A 21,803-nucleotide genomic window follows, 5' to 3' on the forward strand; every position below is an offset into this window, starting at 1 on the left:
GATCCTCTGCACAGTTTTCTGTCACAGTAAAGATTTAGAATGAACTCCCGTGTAATGCATGTTTTCTCAAACCAAAGAGCAATATCCAAGGTTAGAGAAGCTCAGAACAGGAATTCTAAAATATTTTCCTTATCGATATTCACGTTACTTAAAAAAATTATAATTCATTAGCTTTCTTAGAAGGCCTATGTTATTTCCAAGTTGTGTGATTAGTATTAGTGAACAATTCAGGCCCTCAGGAGAGATTGGGCAAAGATATTGAGACACTATGCAAGTGGTAATCAGTTCAGGAGGTGTAAGGACAACAATCAGACAGAAGAGTCATAGAGTCATAGAGATATACAGCATGGAAACAGTCCCTTCGGTCCAACCCGTCCATGCCGACCAGATGTCCCAACCCAATCTTGTCCCACCTGCCAGCACCCGGCCCATAGCCCTCCAAACCCTTCCTATTCATATACCTATCCAGATGCCTCTTAAACATTGCAATTGTACCAGCCTCCACCACATCCTCTGGCAGCTCATTCCATATACGTACCACCCTCTGCGTGAAAAAGTTGCCCCCAAGATCTCTTTTATATCTTTCCCCTCTCACTCTAAACCTATACCCTCTAGTTCTGGACACCCCGACCCCAGGAAAAAGACTTTGTCTATTTATCCTATCCATGCCCCTCATAATTTTGTAAACCTCTATAAGGTCACCCCTCAGCCTCCGACGCTCCAGGGAAAACAGCCGCAGCCTGTTCAGCCTCTCCCTGTAGCTCAGATCCTCCAACCCTGGCAACATCCTTGTAAATCTTTTCTGAACCCTTTCAAGTTTCACAACATCTTTCCGATAGGAAGGAAACCAGAGTTGCATGCAATATTCCAACAGTGGCTTAACCAATGTCCTGTACAGCCGCAACATGACCTCCCAATTCCTGTACTCAATACTCTGACCAATAAAGGAAAGCATACCAGCGTCTTCTCCACTATCCTATCTATCTGTGACTCCACTTGAAATTCATGATCCAATAAACTAATAACAGAGGATCCCACAGGAAGTAAGGAAATCCTCAATACAGCTGCAACAGAGCTGGGCAGCATGGTGGCTCAGTGATTAGCACTGCTGCTTCACAGTGCCAGGGACCAGGGTTCAATTCCAGCCATGTGCGACTGTCTGTGTGGGGTTTGCACATTTTCCCCGTGTCCGCGTGGATTTCCTCCCACAGTCCAAAGGTGTGCAGGTCAGGTGAATTGGCCACACTAAATTGCCCATTGTGTTCGGTGCATTAGTCAGAGGGAAATGGGTCTGGGTGTGTTACTCTTCGGAGGGTCGGTGTGGACTTGTTGGGCTGAAGGGCCTGTTTCCACACTGTAGGGAATCTAAGAAGCTCAGCATCCTATTGAGATGAATGATCTATGCAAAATAATAGTCAACAGTGTGCATGATTATACCACAAATGGTATGTCACAGCAGGAGGCCATTCGGTCCATCATGACAGTCCCGGCTCTTTAAAAAAGCTATCCAATTAGTTCCATCCCCGATCTCTCCCCATAGGCCTATTAATTTTCTTTTCAAGTATGTATCCAATTTCCTTTCATAAATTATTATCCAATCTGCTTCCTCCACCCTTTCAGGCAGCACATTCCAGATCATAACAACTCACTGCAATTTTCATCTGCCCTCTGGTTCTTTGGCCAATTACCTTAAATTTGTGTCCTCTGGTTACCAACCCTCCTGCCAATGAAAGCAGTTTCTTCTTATTTATTCTGATCAAAACCCTTCACATAAAGGAACCAGCAACATTTAGTACCTTGCAAAACTTACCAAAATAAATCCTTCCTGTCATATTGTGACTATACAACTGCCTTTACCTTTAACTATATAATTATATTCATACTAATTAGCAATATCTTGTGTATCATGCTTGGCATGATTTTTGGAGTAGAGGTGTTAAAATAATATGATGCTTATGGTTTTTTCCTTTGATCTGTACTCATTAAGGAGTATGTTGGAAACGTACTAGTCCCAAAAAGACTTGGAAACTATAAATTTCAAGATGAAAGATGTTTGAGGAAATTAGTCATCAGTCTGACAGGCACAGAACCTGTCCAGTCTACTGCACCACCCTAAAGTCCAGAATGGGACCCAACATTCTAAGAGAATGAGTTTTTCTTTGGGGGAATGCGGTGAGCTCAGAAATACCAGTTTTAAAAAGTCAGCAAATGGAATCTGAATACTGTAACTTTTTTTGTAATCTTCCCATTCAAAATAGGTAGAGAGAGATCACAAGAGTCTCATGGAGCCAGTAAGATATTGTTTACAAAACTGCTTAGCAACAGTAGAGGAAGAGTAGAGAGGCTGTGGGTAAACGAGCTTGCCAGCAGCTATGCTGTTTTGGACAGTGCTGACTTTGTGTTTCACACTGCTACATTTTATATTCCTGGGAACATTAAGTCAGAAGTCACATCTGGAGTCTCTGCCTTGTGAAAATCCATCAGAAGGGTGTTCAGCTCAAGTTAGTCTTTTGGCATTCTTAACGTTTATAGTGGCAGATGAGACAAAAAGTCACATGCTCCTTTTGCTCCTATACACAATTAAAAATGCGTCAAATTCATGCTATAAATTATGACTTAAGAAATTTTAAAGCAAGAAGCAGAATTAAAGTAATATGCTGCTGAGAAGCATTTAGTTTCTCCAAAAGCTGACAAACCACAGATTAGAATGGTGGCTTTCCAGTTTCTTCACATTTTGCACTCACCACTGCCACCCAATTCAGTACTGCTTTGAGTTTAAGGTACCATCTTGTTTCCCAATCCTTTTGTTTTTTCACCCTTCATTATCTCTTTCAGCTCCTCAATCATCTAAGATTTCTGCACACCTTCAATTTGATTTCCAGCGGATAACCAATTTTTAATTTTCCATCCCTTGATGACCCTGTCTTCAGTAGTCAAGGGTCTGGAATTAACAAAGCCTTTCTTCTCCTATAAGGAGTTTTTGAAACTTCTCTCTTTGACCACATTTTTGATCACATGACCAAATGTGTCTTCCCATGGTTCCACCTCAAATTTTGTTTGATAACACTCATGTGAAGTAGTTACTACATTGAGTACAAGAAATGTAAATTGTTTTCCCAAGTAGCTGGTTTTCTTTTCCAAGAATAAGCAATGAACAGTGGCAAACTATTCCAACACTGGGGCATCACAACCAATTTCAGGCTTATCCAATAGATGCCCCTTGGTAAAAAAAGATTGTGAATAGTAATCAAGGTGGGAAATCTGCTTGAATTCTGCATTCTTCAGTCCAGAGACAATTGTGTCACTTCTAATAATATCACAGCCACTAATTCCACATGCATGAATCCTCTCTGTAACTCTTATCAGTTTCTTGGCATTCCTTAGTCTATCTTTGCAGATCTCCTTATCATATTTTCCTTCCTGCATATTTTAAAAAGATGTGTGTTTTCCTATTTTGCCTAATGTCTTTTGAAACATTCTCAGCAAGTTAAATTAATTTACTCTTTTATTCTGTTCCACACAGAACAGAGAGATGAAAAGACATTCCATTTCACAGTGAGGGTATTATGTGGAAAGGGCTTGGGAGTAGATTCAATAGTAGATTTCTAAAGGGAATTTGATTAATACGAGAAAAGGAAGAAAATTTTCAAGACATTGGGGAAAGAACAAGGGAAAGCAGTAATAATGGGATAGCTCTTTCAGAGGGAAAGAAAAATAATAAAGGGCCAATTTATCTCCCTGATCCTAAATTCTATGACTGATTTCAGAGGAAAAGATATTATGTGTGGTTCGAAAAGGAGTCATTCATAAGAACATAAGAAACAAGAGCAGAAATAAGCCATTCTGTTTATCGAGATTGCTCTACCATTCAATAAGATCATGGCTGATCCGATTATGGCCTGAGGTGAAAGTGGGTACTGCAGATGCTGGAGATTAGAGTCAAGATCAACGGTTCGGGCAAAAGCTTTTCATCTGGAAGGGCTTTTGCACGAAACGTCAATTTTTCTGCTTCTCAGATGCTGCCTGACCTACTGTGCTTTTCTAGCACCACTCTAATCTTGGCGATTATAGCCTGAGTCAACTCGTTGCCCATTCCAATAACCTTCGACTCCTTGTAGATCAAAGATCTGCCCAACTTAATGTGGAACATAATTAATGACCCAGCCTCCACCGCTGGCTGTGGAAAAAATTTCAAAAATGTACACCCCTCACAGAAGAAATTTCTTCTCATCAGTCTTAAATGGGACAACCACTTATCTTAAAATTATGTTCCCTAATTCTAGATTCCCTCATGAGAGGAAATATCCGTCAAATCCCCACAAAACCTTGTATTTTTCAATAAGATCACTTCTCATTCTCCTAAATGACAATAAATATTGGCCAATCTGTTCAACCATTGTTTGACACACAAAAATACTTACATACAATATGGAGAAGCAGAAAATATTGCACCATTTTGACAGTTTCTGGAATAATATGGGTCAATTGCCCTTAATTGCTGAAGATCTGGTTCTGGACTGATGGTTGCCCAGTAACCATGATGGACTTTGACTTATACCTCAAATGCATGGGGAGTCAGAATGGAGATAAGTAGCTGGAAGGATCAGAAAGATGCATGATCTCTCTCCCATTCTCTTGACTGAAATTTAGGTACCTGTTAAAGTCAACACCTTAATATTTTGATGACTTTGCAAAGCCTAAGATTCTGAGCAGTGACCACTAATCTAAAGACAGGGATCCAGCTTGATTTCCAATCAAACTGAAAACACTGTTTAGAAGATCTTCCATTGATGGACAACATTTGATTTTGTCAATGAGAAGCTTGCTGGATTGTGTAAATTTATTAATCTCCATCCTTTATTTTACAGACCATTGGTCAATGATTTTTTTTTAAAAAAAGCGTTATTTCTGCATAGTCCTAGTCGCGCTGTGTGTGTGTGTGAAACACAGACATCTGTATTTACTATGTTTTATTAAAAGGGGGTATGGTTTTAATTCTGGATTAAAGCATAGATGTTAAGCAGCCACATGTTTTAAGGATTAGTTTTGTATTGCAGTCAATGGACTATTTTGAACTTATTGAAAAAGCTCGGTAGAAATCTCTTTTATTCTGGATAGCAGTACCAAAGGAAAACAATTGGCCATTTTGGTGATTGAACTTAAACCTATTGATGATTGAAACCATGCTACCCATGGAATATTGGGAGGCTTGATTATCCGTGCATTCTTTGGTCACATTCAGGATAATTTCCATGCAAAATGACACCTTTTTCCAAGGAATTAGCCAAGTGAACCTTCTCTGAACTGCTTCCAGTGTACTCATTTTAAGGAGAAAAACTGCATAGAGTACTCCAGGTGTAGTCTTACCAGTGGCCTGTGGAGTTGTAACAAAACTTACCGAGTTTATATTCCACTTCCCTTGCAATAAAAGTCAACATTCATAAAGTCATAGAGACGTAAAGCACAGAAATAGGCCCTTCGGTCGAACTCGCCCATGCCAACCAGATTTCCGAAATAAGTCTAGGCCCACTTGCCAGTAATTAACCCATAATCTATCTAAACTCCTCCTATTCCTATACCCAACCAGATGCCTTTTAACTGTTGCAATTGTACCAGCCTCCACCACTTCCTCTGGCAGCTCATTCCATACACATACCACCCTCTGTATGACAAAATTGCCCCTTAGGTCCCTTTTGTATCTTTCCCTTCTCACCTTAAACCTATGTTTTGGACTCCCCCACCCCAGGGAAAAGACCTTGTCTATTTACTTTATTCATGCCCCTCATGATTTTATAAACCTCCATAATATCATCCCACAGCCTCTGATGCTCCAGGGAAAATAGCCCCAGCCTACTCAGTGGCTCCCTGCAGCTCAGACCTTCCAACCATTCAATTCTTTCAAATTTTTTCTGAACCCTTTCAAATTTCACAACATCGGTCCTACAACAAGGAGACCACAACTGCACACAGTATTCAAGAAGTGGCCTAACCAATGTCCTGTACAGCGCAACATTATCTCCCATCTCCTGTACCAACACATTGTCCAATAAAGTCAAGCATACCAAACACCTTCTTCACTATGCTGTCTACCTGCAACTCCATTTTGAAGAAACAATGAACTTGCATTTCAAGGTCTCTTTTTTCAGCAACACTTGCCAGGACCTTACCATTAAGTGTATAAGTCTTGCGCTGATTTGCCTTTCCAAAATGCAGCACCTTGCATTTATGTAAATTAAACTCCATCTGCCACTCCTTGGCCCATTGGTCCATCTAATTAATGTCCCATTGTACTCTGAGATAACCTCCTTCACTGTCCACTACACCTCCAATTTTGGTGTCACATGCAAACTTCCTAACCATACCTCCTATGTTCACATCCAAATAATTTATACAAGTGACGAAAAACTGTGGACCCAGCACCATTCCTTTAAGCACAGTGCTGGTCACAGGCCTCCAGTATGGAAAGCAACTCTGCATCACCACCCTCCTCTTCTTCCTTCGATGTGGAGGTGCTGGTGTTTGTCCGGGGTGGACGAAGTTAAAAATCACACAATATCAGGTTATAGTTCAACAGAGTTATTTGGAAGTATCAACTTTTGGAGCACTGCTCCTTCATTAGGCAGCTATCTGACGAAGGGGCAGTGGTCTGAAAGCTTTTACTTCCAAATAAATCTGTTGGACACTATGACCTGCTATTGTGTGATTTTTAACTTCTTCCTTCGAGCCAGTTCTGTATTCAAATAGCTAGTTCTCCCTGTATTCCATGTGATCTAACCTTGCTAACTAGTCACCGTGAAGAATCTTGTCAAACGCCCTACTGAAGTCCACATAGATCACATCCACTGCTCTGTCCTCACTGATCCTCTTTGTTATTCCTGCAAGAAACTCAATTAAGTTAATGAGACACGATTTCCCAAACACAAAACCACATCGACTACCCTAATCAATGCTTGCCTTTCCTAATACATGTAAATCTTGTCCCTCAGGATTCCCTCCAACAACTTCCACCGCCAATGACAGGCTCACCAGTCTAATGTTCCCTGGCTTTTCTTTACCACCTCTCTTAAATAGTGGCAGCACATTAGTCAACCTCCAGTCTTCCGGCACCTCACCTGTGGCCATCAATAATACAAATATCTCAGCAAAGGCCTAGCAATCACTTCCCGAGCTTTCCACAGAACTCTAGGGTCCACCTGATCAGGTCCCGGGATTTATCCACCATCATGTGTTTTAAGATTCTAAAGGCCTTCTAAATTACATGCCTGTGCACTAATGTTTTGTGATTTACTGGAGATGATTTCACTTTCCATTGACGTCTTTGAATTGAAAAAGTGCTGGTCATAATGAAGGAGAATGGGGAGAAGACTCTCAATGAACTGAGAGTTTATGGAATAGGAACTTTAATTGTACAAAAGTCACAAATTGGAAGGTGGGATGGGGAAATGGTGGGTGGAGGTTGGTGATGCAAATTCTCTATAAACTGGGCTAAAGGGAAGTTGCACATGAAAGAAAACATTGTGATATATTTGGGGGAGGTGGTAATTGGTCTACTGAAAACCTATTTGTGATTTTCTTTCTATTTAAAAATAATTTAAAATGAACGATGAGGGAAGCAATGTTGGCCTAAATATGCAACACTGAAACAGAGGATGTTTACAACTGTCCATATTTCTACATTGATTCTCTTCAATTTTTTCCACAATGTTTAGCATTATCCAGACTTGGTTGATATTTATTTTTCAATCCTCCGATTGTTGTCTGGCCATTGTCATGTTGCAGTGTTGGGCCAATCAATGGCTACAAAAAGTCCCTCACTGGTATTGAAGAACTTTGAGACTGCCTTTCCTTTCCAGAATGTATCATTTTCTTTTTGGGGGAGTTAACTGCTAGCTCCCCTGAAAATAGACAAGTTGCTCCATCCTTGCAGCAAGGTGGAAACAGTTCTATTTGGAAGGGGCAAACACAATGCTAAGTTTGTTGCCAGTAGTTCAGGCTAAAATGACCTCATGAACAAAAACAAGTCTCTTAACTTCTAGCTGTCATTAAGCAAATAAATAATTAATAAAATATTCAATTTTGTTTGCTCCCAGCAAGACATTATTTGCTGCAACTGGAAGAAAGAAGAAAGCTTATTTGTTCCCAAATGGTAAAATATGTTTGAGAAAATTAAACAATTGTTGTTGTTCATTCTTGAAACAATGCCAAGTTCAAGGCTCATGGCAAATTTGAAGCTATTGGAAACTTGCGGTGCATAATGAGATATATTTGAAAACCTCATGACACAAGCAAAGTTTGTGCCTCCAATATGCATTGCTCCCCTTCAAGTTTTCACATTCAGGTTCTTCTGTCCTTACAATTTAAAGAAAGATGCTGAATATCAGTCTATAGAACCACTCACATTCCAAAATGCAGACTTATAATAGAAATTATTCTTGAGCTGAAATACACAGAGAAACTGCTGAAGACATTTAGAGCCCAGTAGCTTCCATCAACAAAACACAGTCAGTTGACATGCTTCTTTGCATTTGCTGAATGTCTATGGGAGGTAGAAAGGATATGTATCATTCAGTCCTACAGCCTGCTCTCACCTTTCCATTGGACTACAGCTGATTGATCTCATAACACCATCTATTCACTTTAGATCCACATCCCTCACTTCCCTCGTAAATTAAAAAAGTTAGCAATGTCAGTTTTGACATTTTCAACTTTCCTTTTGATCTGAACAGAATTTTTTCTTGGTGTCATGATGGCAGTGGCTGGGGGAGGCTAGAAGAGAGTTTCAAATTTCCATTATCCTTGTGTGAAGAGGGATTTCTGACATCTCCCTCAATTGGAGTTGTTCTGATTTTAAGGTTATGTTACCTTATTCTGAACTTACTACCAGAGGAAATAAGCTTCTCTCTCGACCCATCATTTCCTATAACACTTCAATTTGATTACCTCCTAATCCTCTACAATTAAAGGAATACAAACTGGGAGTCATACACCTTCCATCAAAGAAGATGTTTGTGGTTGTTGTAAGTCTCACAAACTTAGACTCAAAGCCATAAACAGCTCTGAGGAGGCCACTTAACCCATCACGTCTGTACCAATCAACAAAGATCCGACTACATTAATCACATTTTCCAACTTTTGCCCATAGCCCACGAAGCTGTGGCATCTCAAATGAATATCTAAGTACTGCTTCAATATTATCACAGTTTCTGACTCAACCACCGTTTCAGGCAGTGAGTTACATACTCCAACCACCCTGTCAGTGAAAAAATTTCTCCTCAACTCCCCTCTTAGGCTTCTACCTTTTACTGTAAATTTGTGCCCTCAGATCATTAATTCTCCACTAAAGAAAAAACTACCTTCCCATCCACCCTATATATGCACGTCATAATCTTGCATAACTCTATTAGGTTCTTCCTGCAACCTTCACTTTTCCAGGCAAACAACCGTAGATTTTTCAATCTTTGTTCATAGCTTATCCTGCACCACCCTGGTAAATCTCCATCGCATCTTCTCTAGTGCAACAAGTCCTTCCTATAATGTGGAGACCAGAGCTACATGCAGTTTTCAATTTGTGGCCTAACCTGAATTTTATAACTTCTAAGATAATCTCCTTGTTCTTGTCTTCTGTGTCTTGACTAATAAAGGTAAGTATCCCATATATATTCTTAATAATCTTATCTACCTGCTTGCTACCTTCAGGAAATTGTGGATACGTTCACCAAGGTCCCTTTGATCTTTCATATTTCCAAACTCCTTTGCCTTCCTCATGTGCATTACGTCACATTTTTCAGGACTGAATTTCATTTGCCACTGCTCTGCCCCACTGTTTAGTCTATTGTTGTCCTCCTGCAATTTACAGCTATCCTCCTCACTGTTGATCAGTCTTCAATTTTCATGTCATCCATGAACCTCTTGATCATGCCATTTACATTAAACTCAGAATCATTCATGTATGCCACAAACAACAAGGGTTCCAGCAAAAAGAACTTCCAGTCATACTTTCCTGCAATCATCACCAACCTGTCCACGCCAACCAGATGTCCCAACCCAATCTAGTCCCACTGCCAACACCCCACCCATATTCCTCCAAACCCTTCCTATTCATATACCCATCCAAATGCCTCTTAAATGTTGCAGTTGTACCAGCCTCCACCACATCCTCTGGCAGCTCATTCCATACACGTACCACCCTCTGCATGAAAAAGTTGTCCCTTAGGTCTCTTTTATATCTTTCCCCTCTCACCCTAAACTGTGCCCTCTAGTTCTGGACTCCCCGATCCCAGGGAAAAGACTTTGTCTATTTATCCTATCCATGCCCCTCATAATTTTGTAAACCTCTATAAGGTCACCCCTCAGCCTCCGACACTCCAGGGAAAACAGCCCCAGCCTGTTCAGCCTCTCCCTATAGCTCAAATCCTCCAACCCTGGCAACATCCTTGTAAATCTTTTCTGAACCCTTTCAAGTTTCACAACATCTTTCCGATAGGAAGGAGACCAGAATTGCACACAATATTCCAACAGTGGACGAACCAATGTCCCGTACAGCCGCAACATGACCTCCCAACTCCTGCACTCAATACTCTGACCAATAAAGGAAAGCTTACCAAACGCCTTCTTCACTATCCTATCTACCTGCAACTCCACTTTCAAGAAGCTATGAACCTACACTCCAAGGTCTCTTTGTTCAGCAACACTCCCTAGGGCCTTACCATTAAATGTATAAGTCCTGCTAAGATTTGCTTTCCCAAAATGCAGCACCTCGCATTTATCTGAATTAAAGTCCATCTGCCACTTCTCAGCCCATTGGCCCATCTGGTCAAGATCCTGTTGTAATCTGAGGTAACCCTCTTCGCTGTCCACTACACCTCCAATTTTGGTGTCATCTGCAAACTTACTAACTGTACCTCTTATGCTCGCATCCAAATCATTTATGTGAATGACAAAAAGTAGAGGACCCAACACCAATCCTTGTGGCACTCCACTGGTCACAGGCCTCCAGTCTGAAAACCAACCCTCCACCACCACCCTCTGTCTTCTACCTTTGAGCCAGTTCTGTATCCAAATGGCTAGTTCTCCCTGTATTCCATGAGATCTAACTTTGCTAATCAGTCTCCCATGGGGAACGTTATCAAACGCCTTACGGAAGTCCATATATATCACATCTACTGCTCTGCCCTCATCAATCTTCTTTGTCACTTCTTCAAAAAACTCAGTCAAGTTCGTGAGACATGATTTCCCACGCACAAAGCCATGTTGACTATCCCTAGTCAGTCCTTGCCTTTCCAAATACATGTTCATCCTGTCCCTCAGGATTCCCTCCAACAACTTGCCCACCACCGAGGTCAGGCTCACTGGTCTATAGTTCCCTGGCTTGTCTTTACCGCCCTTCTTAAACAGTGGCACCACGTTTGCCAACATCCAGTCTTCCAGCACCTCACCTGTGACTATTGATGATACAAATATCCTTGTAAATTTATTCTGAACCCTTTCAAGTTTCACAACATCTTTCCGATAGGAAGGAGACCAGAATTGCATGCAATATTCCAAAAGTGGCCTAACCAACATTCTGTACAGCCACACAATGACCTCCCAACTCCTGTACTCAATACTCTGACTAATAAAGGAAAGCATACCAACCGCTTTCTTCACTATCCTATCTACATGCGATTCTACTTTCAAGGTGCTATGAACCTGCACTCCAAGGTCTCTTTGATCAGCATCACTCCCTAGGACCTTAGCATTAAGTGTATAAGTCCTGCTAAGATATGCTTTTCCAAAATGCAGCACCGCATATTTATCTAAATTAAACTACATCTGCCACTCCTCAGGCCATTTGAACAAGATCCCATTGTACTCTGAGGTAACCTTCTTCACTATGCACTACACCGCCAATTTTGGTGTCATCTGCAACCTTACTAAGGCAGTTCTCACTCATTATTTAACTGAAAACAGCTAGATCTGCAAATGCCCTTTTCATTTTCATTGAATTTCAAAGAATCTCTACAGTGTGGAAACAGGCCATTTCCTTGTTGAAAGAAGACACTGAAAGGGCAAATCCTCAACCAGTAAATGAAAGACTGGGAATTGGGGTATTCACAATCTCTCATCATTAGCAAAGAATGGAAGAAAACTGAACGAAAACAACTCATAAACGTCTGTGTTTGGGACTGGTGGCAGAGCTTTACCTCTTGATGCTTTCCCTTCCTACCCATAATACCTGTGCTTTGCCTTGTCTCTTTGTGTGCATTTAAGATTTGTTAAAAAAGGTAAAGTTTCAGTATAGAGTTAGAAGTTATAAGCATGTTTCTTGCTTACCATTGCTTAAAACCAGTTTAATTACAATAAGTAATTGTTTTCTTAGCAATGAAAATAACTGGCATACATTTTCTATTCAACTGAATTATGTAGTTCAATAAAATTGGGCAATCTGGTGGTTTAATCAAATTTATGATGATTCTGGGAACACTGGGCCTCAGTTCCAGTGTATGATTCCAGTGAATCTTGACTTAGTAAACAAATCAGATCCCAGGGTGAAACACAGCTTGACTCCTCGGATGCTGCCTGACCTGCTGTGCTTTTCCAGCACCACTCTGATCTAAACTCTGGTTTCCAACATCTGCAGTCCTCACTTTTGCCTGGACCATAAATCGTATTTTTGCAATTTGTTTGTCGTGGTGGTCACACTGTGGACGGAGCTGTCAATATTCTTACAACAAAATAATGTAAATTTATTTTGAAAACAAAATAAAAAGTTATGTTTTATAAGACAATAAGTTAACACATGATCATAAATAGCAAAAAGAAAGAATCAGTGCCTTTTCTCAACTATATATTTTACAGACTCTCAACCCCAGTATTCCTTACTCAACTAACTAGGTTATAAGTAGTATCCTTTTGGAAAATTTCTGTATATTCACCAGATGGGATATTTTTAATTCTGTCTCTTCTCCAAAGACTTTTCCTCGTTGTATTCCATAAAAACCTCAGGGCCATTCGCAATTACTTTAATTACTTTAAGACAGTTAAACAGCACATCCATTGGTATGATCTTTGCTTCTGGATTGATCCTGCATCTGGCATCTGGTCTTTCTTTGTCTAGCTTGTAAAAACGCAACTTTATAAACAACTCAGCAATTATCACGTCAACTAGCTTGTTTAGTCATTTAGCTTTAATCACATGATTTGTCAGAAATGCCTGTTTTGACCCACTGTTAAAAAATAATTTCTGACCTTTAAAAAGTCACCTTCACAGAATGAAAAACCAAAAATCCATACATACCTCTACTTTAGAACACAAGTTTCCAAATAATAGCAGGAGAAAGTGAGGTCTGCAGATGCTGGAGATCAGAGCTGAAAATGTGTTGCTGGTAAAGCACAGCAGGTCAGGCAGCATCCAAGGAACAGGAGAATCGACGTTTCGGGCATGAGCCCTTCATCAGGAAATGCAGGGCTTATGAAGGGCTTATGCCCGAAACGTCGATTCTCCTGTTCCTTGGATGCTGCCTGACCTGCTGTGCTTTACCAGCAACACATTTTCAGCTCCAAATAATAGCAACATAATAGCATTGCCCAAAAGGATAGTACAACTAAGTTTAACAGAATTTCAAAAGAAAACAGAATAAATTGAGAAATAAAAAAAAGTTACAGGGCTATACAGAGGTTGAGACAAGTGTAACTTCTTTTAAAAATATAATTTATTCATTCATGGAATGCAGACCTTTCTGGCTAAGTCAGTTTTTGTTGTTCATCCTTAATTGTCCTTGGGATGGTGGTGGGGTTCTTGAAGTTCTGAAGTCTGCACTTTATGATTATAGAATCATACATATTTATATGATTGTGGAATAATACATACCTATAGTTACATTATTGTAAAAACATCAGGGATATTTGCAAAATGACAAAACATAAAACTATAAAATCCATGCAATAACCCATTTCTTAAACAGTATCCACACCTGATCCAAGTACTGACCAACCATACAGTGTCCCATGGCTCAGACACTGCCTTGCTCTCTAAATTTTATTCTCAATACTATCTGGCTGAAACCCTGAAGAAGGTGGAATTAATCAGGCAAAGGGGAAAGAAATAAATCTAAGAGCAAATATTCACAGGGATCCCAATAACAATAATCTGATCCTGTGGTGCTGTAAAACCCATAAAGTCTTTTGTTTCTTCGAAGACCCCATGCATCACAAAGAGACTTTGTTTAACAGTTGGAAGGGGCTAAACAATCTAGTATTGTCCATCTCCCTGTATTTAAAACATTGCATTTTTACACATGAACAGGGAACCAATGGTAATCTTGGACAATGCCCAGGACAGGATTTTAAAAAGGTAGCAACAAAAAAGGAGGGAGTTAGTATGATAGCCTACCTGTGGTAACTTTTGTGTTCCTTAATTTTGCATTCCAAACTGTTCCACGCATTGCTAATCAGTGATCAACTGGGAACTACAGATCATTCTGAAAAGCTCGGCAGGGTATTTGCCTTTCAATTCTTCTACTCTGTTTATTCCCAATACAAGTATATTCATCAAGCTTAGAAACAACTCTTGAACAAAGAGAAGCCTTTTCACAATGAAATGTAAATCACAGACTTGTGCTTAAAACATAGACTTGTCATTGCTTAATGAGTGCACTGAGAGGAAAATACTGACTGGATGATTTAAGTGTTTCCATTTAATCCGACATGTTCTAATGTCTCCACATCCCGGCGATGGCTTCAACAATGCATTAATGAAAGTTGTGTTCTAACTGCAGTTCTGCATCATTCTGCATAGTCCCCAGTATTAACATGTTATCGCTGTTGGAAAAAGATCACTAAATTGAACTAATTTACAAAGTATTTTAACAGCATTAGCTTTGTTACCATTAGTTTACTACAATGGCTCTTGTGTTCAATCAACAGTCTAAACTTGGTTTGATTTTCAACAGGTTAATAAGTTAGAAATCTTAAAAAATAGTAAATCTTTCATTACAAATTGCACTTTTCCAGTATTATCCATGATTTTTCTTACTTTAAAGAAACACATCTTCTGCATTTTTGAAGTGCATACTTAAATGTTATGTACAAATTTCAAATCAGTCAGAGTTTCATTCAGCATATGATTGGTGGGAAGTTGGAAAATTCAGCTTCTCCTGGTTTGGGGGTCAAAACTGGCAACCAAACAAATTGCGGGGAATACATAGCATTGAGAAAAATAAACTTAAATTCTGAAGTGAGTTGTAAACTTTAGAGACACATGAAAGAAATGAATGAATCAGCACTAACAAGTATCTGGAATTTGAATTAGTAAACTGCATTGCTTTCTTTTTGGAAGTAGACTGAAAAAGAAATGATGCTTCTGAATGACAAAAGTTAGCAAAACTACAGAGTACTAATTCCAATCACTTACGGTTCCTGCTATGATTGTAGAGGTAGCTGGTGAGACCAATCTGCAGTACTGAATTCCAATCTCCTGGCATTGGAAACAGCTCAGAGAGAGTTTGCTAGGCTAATTCCTGTGATGAAAGGACTGTCTTATGGAGAAAAGATTAAACATGTTGGATTCATACTCATTGGGACTTAGAAGAATGAGATATGATTTTATTGAAATAATTCTGAGGGGACTTGACAGGATGGATGCTAAGAGGATGTTTCCTGTCAATGGGGAATCTAGAATCAGGGGACCCAATTTCAAAACAAAGGGTCACCAGTTCAGACGGATACGAGAAGAAATGGCATCACCCAGAGGGTCATTAGTTTTTGGATTCTTTTCCCCAAAGACAGCAGCATAATCTGGGTCATGAAGAACACTCAAGACTAAGTTAGGCACAGATTTAGAGTCATAGAAATATACAGCACGGAAACAGACCCTCTGGTTCAACTTGTCCATGCTAACCAGATATCCTAAACTAATCTAATCCCATTTGCCAGCATTTGGCCTATATCCCTCTAAACCCTTCCTATTCATATACCCATCAAAATGCCTTTTAAATATTGTAATTGTACCAGTTACCATCACTTCCTCTGGCAGTTCATTCCATATATACTACCGCCCTCTGCATGAAAATGTTGCCCCTTAGTTCCCTTTTAAATCCTCCCCCTCTCATCTTAAATCTGTGTCCTCTACTGTCAGACTCCCCTACTCACCTACCCCTACACCCCAATCATGTCCTTCATGATTTTATAAACATCTGTAAGGCCATCCCTCATACTCCGATGCTCCAAGGAAAATAGCCCCAGCCTATTCAGCTTCTCCCTATAGCTCAAAACCTCCAAGCCCGGCAACATGTTTGTAAATCTTCTGTGCACCCTTTCAAGTTTAACAAAATCCTTGCTACAGCTGGGAGACCAGAACTGAACATAGTATTCCAAAAGCGGCCTAAACAATGTCCTGTACAGCCGCAACATGACCTCCCAACGCCTGTACTCAATACTCTGATCAATAAAGCAAAGTATGACAAATGCTTGCGATTTCACCTTCAAGGGACTGATGAACAAGAGAGTAAAGAGTTATGAAGGGCTGTTCGGAAAATACAGTTAAGGCTAAATTCATATCAGCCATGATCTTACTAAATAGTGGAACAGACTCAGTGCTCTTATTTCTTATGGTCATTGTCAATCAAATTTTTTTCAAATATCCAACTTCTTGATTTGACTTGACAGATATTTTAATATTTTGTGAATAAATGCTATTTCCTTGATATTAGGCAAAACATCCACTGTGTTTTGGGAATGACAGGGAGCGTTCCCAAAACTTTCAGCTGCGATCACTGAGTAACACAGCAAACGAATGTCTGATGACTGATTCAGTCAACAATGTTGGCCCAGTGGAGGGTGGAGGGAATGGCTGAAGGAGGTAATACAAGCCTTACCAACTAAAATTGATGTAGAAACTGCTAATAGTGCACTGAATAATTTCAACACAGCAGAGATTGTTTTAGAATACATACTTTACTTCTATCTTACCTTCACAGCTGCATTATAGGTTTGAAACATACAATGGGTGTAAGAATTGACAGCACAGAAACAGATTCTGGATTAGTGGTGCTGGAAGAGCACAGCAGTTCAGGCAGCATCCAGATTTCAGGATGCTGCCTGAACTGCTGTGCTCTTCCAGCACCACTAATCCAGAATTTGGTTTCCAGCATCTGCAGTCATTGTTTTTACCTCAGCACAGAAACAGGTCATTCGCAGAATGTATGCCAACATTTTGCTCCACGCAAGCCTCCCCCAGTCCTTTTTCTTCCAATCATTACCTACTTGTGTGTCTATCTCAGTTTCCTTATGACAATCCACGCTATTGTTCTTTGTGATAGTAGACTCCACAATGAAAAAAAGATTTTCTTGGATTTATTGGTGACTATCTTATGGCTTATGCCCCTAGTTTTGGTCTCACCCAAAGTGGAAACAACTTCTCTACGTCTACTATATCAGTGCACTTCATAATTTTAATGTTGTCTGTTAGGTCAACCCTCAACCTTTGATTTTCCACAGAGAAGAGCCACTGTTCTCTCCCCTTTAAATAAACTTTCTGCTTTTCTTGGCTTCCTATCAAAGTGACTAACTTCACATTTGTGTACATTATATTTCTGCATAATCATGAAATTTGTCCAACACTTTCTGCAGTCTCTTTCCATTAATCTCTCAGTAAATGTCCCCACTGAAATTGGAGAGGACAGACTGTAACATTACATGTATCAACAATATAGACTGCATAAAGCTGAGGTCCAAAGGTCCAAACACTGATCTTCCTGGTAGTCCACTAATTACGGTATGTTAACTCTACAATTATCCATTATCCCTACTTTGTTTTCTGTTCATTAGCCAAGCTCAATGCAAATTAATATATTGCCAACTCCATGATCACTAACTTTGTGAAACAAACTTGTGACATCCTATTGAATTTTTTTTTGACATTCAATTACACTACATTCACTGGTTCCCCTTTATCTAACCTACTAGTTGCAGCCACAAAAAGCACAAACAGACTTGTCAAATATAATTCCCCTTTCATAATATGTTTGGGCAGAGCTAACATGGATTTACAAATTTCTAAGTGCCCTGTGGTTACATTCCTCATTACAGGTTTCAGAACTATCCCCATGACTGATGCCAGGATAACCAGTCGATAAGTTTCTAGTTTTTCTCTCCTTTCTCAAGACAACTTATAATATTTGCCAACTTCAAATCAAGAGCAACCGTTCTTGGATCTGGGGAATCCTGAAAGATCAAAACCAAGGTACCCACTACCTCAGAAGCCACAATTTTGAAAACACTAGAAGATGACCATTAGTTCCAAAGAATTGTCAGTTTTTTAGTTTCATGCATTTCTACCACACTTTTTTTTAAAAATGATGGCTAACTCTTTACATTGCTCATTCTGACTGGACACTTGATTGGTTGTTATTTCCAGAATATTTTCTGTTTCTTCTTTTGTGATGTAAGATACAATGTATTTGTTTCCTGTCCCTGCCATTTCCTTACTTCCCATTATAATTTCTCCTGTCATGGTCTCCAAGAGAATCATGTTTACTTTAACTATTCTCTCTCCTTTTATATACATATAGTAGCTTTTACAATCTGTTTTTGTGACTTTTGTTTATTTACTCTCTTTTTTTTTCTCTTTATCAACATATTTGTTCTCTCTTGTTCAACCCTAAATACTTCCAAACTTCAGGCTAATTTTTAGTAACTTAAAAAATGTGTTTCTTTAGTATTAACTTTAACTTCTCTAATCCTCTCCGTGGCATGACTATTAAGTTGTGTTTGCATGTCACAGAGTCATAAAGTCATAGAGATGTACAGCATGGAAACAGACCCTTCGGTCCAACCCGTCCATGCCGACCAGATATCCCAACCCAATCTAGTCCCACCTGCCTGCACCCAGCCCATATTCCTCCAAACCCTTCCTATTCATATACCCATCCAAATGTCCTTAAAGTATCCATATCCTTTTGCTAAATTACAACAGGATCTACACTTCAAAAGTGCTTCATTGACCACAAAGCTCTTTTCCAAAGGTTGTGAAAGGTGCCATATAAATGCAAGTCCTTTCTTCACTTCTTTTTTATTATAATCATTGGTTCATGAGTTGCATACACGTGTAAGCACAGGAAGCGGACATAAAATACAGGTTTCTAAGAACAGTTGCTGTGGTCAATATCCTTTATTTTATCATCCTAAAACTTGTACTTCAGCATCTCTGAAGTGTAATCAGGAGTTAGAAGTTGCAAACTTTTAAGATATCTGCATTCCGCCAATTCCTGCACCTTAATTTCCATTTTAGACACCATTGGCAGTTTAGCCTTCAGGTGCCTGGGCCCTAAACTCTGACATTCCATCCTCAAGCCTTTCTGACACTCCTTTCTCTTTTAAGACTCTTGGGTAATATCTGCCTTAATACATTTTTCTATGGCTCATTGACAAATTGTGTTTGACAACCCTTCCATGAAGCACCTTGACACATTTCACTGTGTTAAAATGCAAAATAGATGCAAGTGACTGTAGTTATCCCCATCTAAATATAGCTTTCATATGATACCTATTCATAAAGATACAATGAATGTCACCCTCTGAACATCTTTTTAAAGGTGAAAGGAGAAAGACTAAAAAAACACGAGGGGCAATTTTTTTACATAGTGGTTTGGGTGGAATGCACCAGAGGAAGTAATCGATACAGGTACAATGTTTTAAAAACATTTAGGTAAGTACATGAATAAGAACTATTTGGTGGGAAATGGGCCAAGTGCAGGCAGATGGGACTAGTTTAGTTTGGGATTATGGTTGGCGTGGACTGGCTGGACCGAAGGGTCTGTTCCTGTGCTGCAGGACTATGACTCGATATTCAACAGATGTAGAGTTGTGCAGATCAAGTGTACAGAAGCGTTTACTAATGTGAATACTACAAAGGGTTATGAATTTTTGGAATTCTCTTTCCTAGAATGTTATTGATGCTCCACCATTATTTAAGACTGAGATTAACAGAATTGTGATGTCTCAGGGAATCAAGAGATAAGAGGATCAGGTAGGAAAATAGAACTGATGCCCAAATCAGCCATAAATAAACTAAATGGTGGAGCAGATCTAACAGACCATATGGTCAACCTTGTTCTCATTTTTTTTTATTTCTATATTCGAATCCAACCTGTTCAGAGATGTTATTACACATATCTCACAGATGGGATTCAAGCCCAGGTTGCCTGGCCCAGAGGTAGGGACACGACCACTGTGCTACAAGAAGCCTCTGTTCTCACTTCTTCTGTCCATCATTAAGTTAACAATGTGTCTCTTTTTGTTTGCAAGAACCTCCGCATGAAATGACTTCAAGTTGACGAGCAGAAAAAAAGTCACCTAAATGGAAGTTCATTTTTGTTGATTCCAAACTCTTGGGCCTGAGCAATGGAAAGTACAGCCACCAATGGTGGAGCAACAGAAGATTGTAGAAATTTCAGAGGATTGTAGGACAAGAAGCTGCTTCAAAGACAGGGAAAGAGAGATGAGAGAATGGAGGGACTTGAAAAATGCTGAAAAGTATGAAGCATTTAGGTAAATAAGGAAAAAAAATGCTGAAGTGGTCATAACCAGAGAGAATACAGATTCTAGGTGGCAGGTTAAAAAAAACTAAGGTAATATAAGGTAAAGCATTTTTATACTATGCACGATTAGGATTTTGAATGTGCTGCCCAGTAGTGTGGTGGGCGGCACGGTGGCACAGTGGTTAGCACTGCTGCCTCACAGCGCCAGAGACCCGGGTTCAATTCCCGCCTCAGGCGACTGACTGTGTGGAGTTTGCACGTTCTCCCCATGTCTGCGTGGGTTTCCTCCGGGTGCTCCGGTTTCCTCCCACAGTCCAAAGATGTGCAGGTCAGGTGAATTGGCCATGCTAAATTGCCCGTAGTGTTACGTAAGGGGTATGGGTGGGTTGCGCATCGGCGGGGCGGTGTGGACTTGATGGGCCGAAGGGCCTATTTCCACACTGTATGTAATCTAATCTAATCTAATTAACTGGATTAAGCTTTGAAAGAGGTGGTGTAGTTGCTGTGGGCCAAATGGCCTCCATCACTACTGTACTAACCTATGATCCTATGAATGCAGAACCTATGTACCAGGCATCATATAAAGTGAAAATAACATCATATTCAGGCCATTTTCTCAATGAAGCCACAGCCATGATGGATTAGTACCGCAACTACAATGAATCTCAGTTAGCATCACTTCCTGCGTATTGTCACATTCTAGGCTGGCAAATTGAAAGCGACAACAACAAGGTTCCACTGCATTAATTAGTGACTGAGTGCCTCTGCCTGTTCGTCAGTGGAAGTGCTGTAATGACACCTCCTGACCTAGAGGGTCACTATCTGCCAGTGTGGCATATCCATATTATGATAGAAGAACAGCTGTGCTCTTTATCATAAATATATATCATTTATTTTTTAAAATTCTTCATCAACTTGTGCTTTCAAGATATAAACTGAGTAAGATGCCATTAATATCGCTGGGTATGATCAGAAAATTTGGAAAATTGTAACCTTCTGACATGTTATTGCATTATAAATATTTTTTTTCTAAAGCTGCATATAAGCTGCTAAAGCAGTTTATTTCTTTACAACTGAACTAAATCTTAAGCTAAGCAAAGTTTAATTCCTGGTTAAAATATACTTTAACCTACATCTTAAATATTCAATGGCTCAAACAGATTTTTAAAAATTTAATTCAGTCATAAACTGTACAGTTCCCATAATTTCCTGTGATAACTGAAAGGCAAATGGGTAAAATGAAAAGGGATTTTAAATATTCTGTCATTCTGGGATTTTATACATGCA

General features: G+C 39.6%; 1 protein-coding gene across 1 annotated transcript in view; it reads right to left on the reverse strand.

The window, feature by feature from the left end:
* The window catches only part of pcca (propionyl-CoA carboxylase subunit alpha), a 378,154-nt gene that overhangs the window by 253,277 nt on the left and 103,074 nt on the right, over positions 1–21,803 (reverse strand). The gene's annotated exons all lie outside the window — the stretch shown is intronic.

The sequence above is a fragment of the Chiloscyllium plagiosum genome, unplaced genomic scaffold (genome assembly GCF_037043375.1).
Source record: "Chiloscyllium plagiosum isolate Xiang-an unplaced genomic scaffold, Cpla_swu_hap1 HiC_scaffold_6, whole genome shotgun sequence".
In the NCBI taxonomy this organism is placed as follows: domain Eukaryota; kingdom Metazoa; phylum Chordata; class Chondrichthyes; order Orectolobiformes; family Hemiscylliidae; genus Chiloscyllium; species Chiloscyllium plagiosum.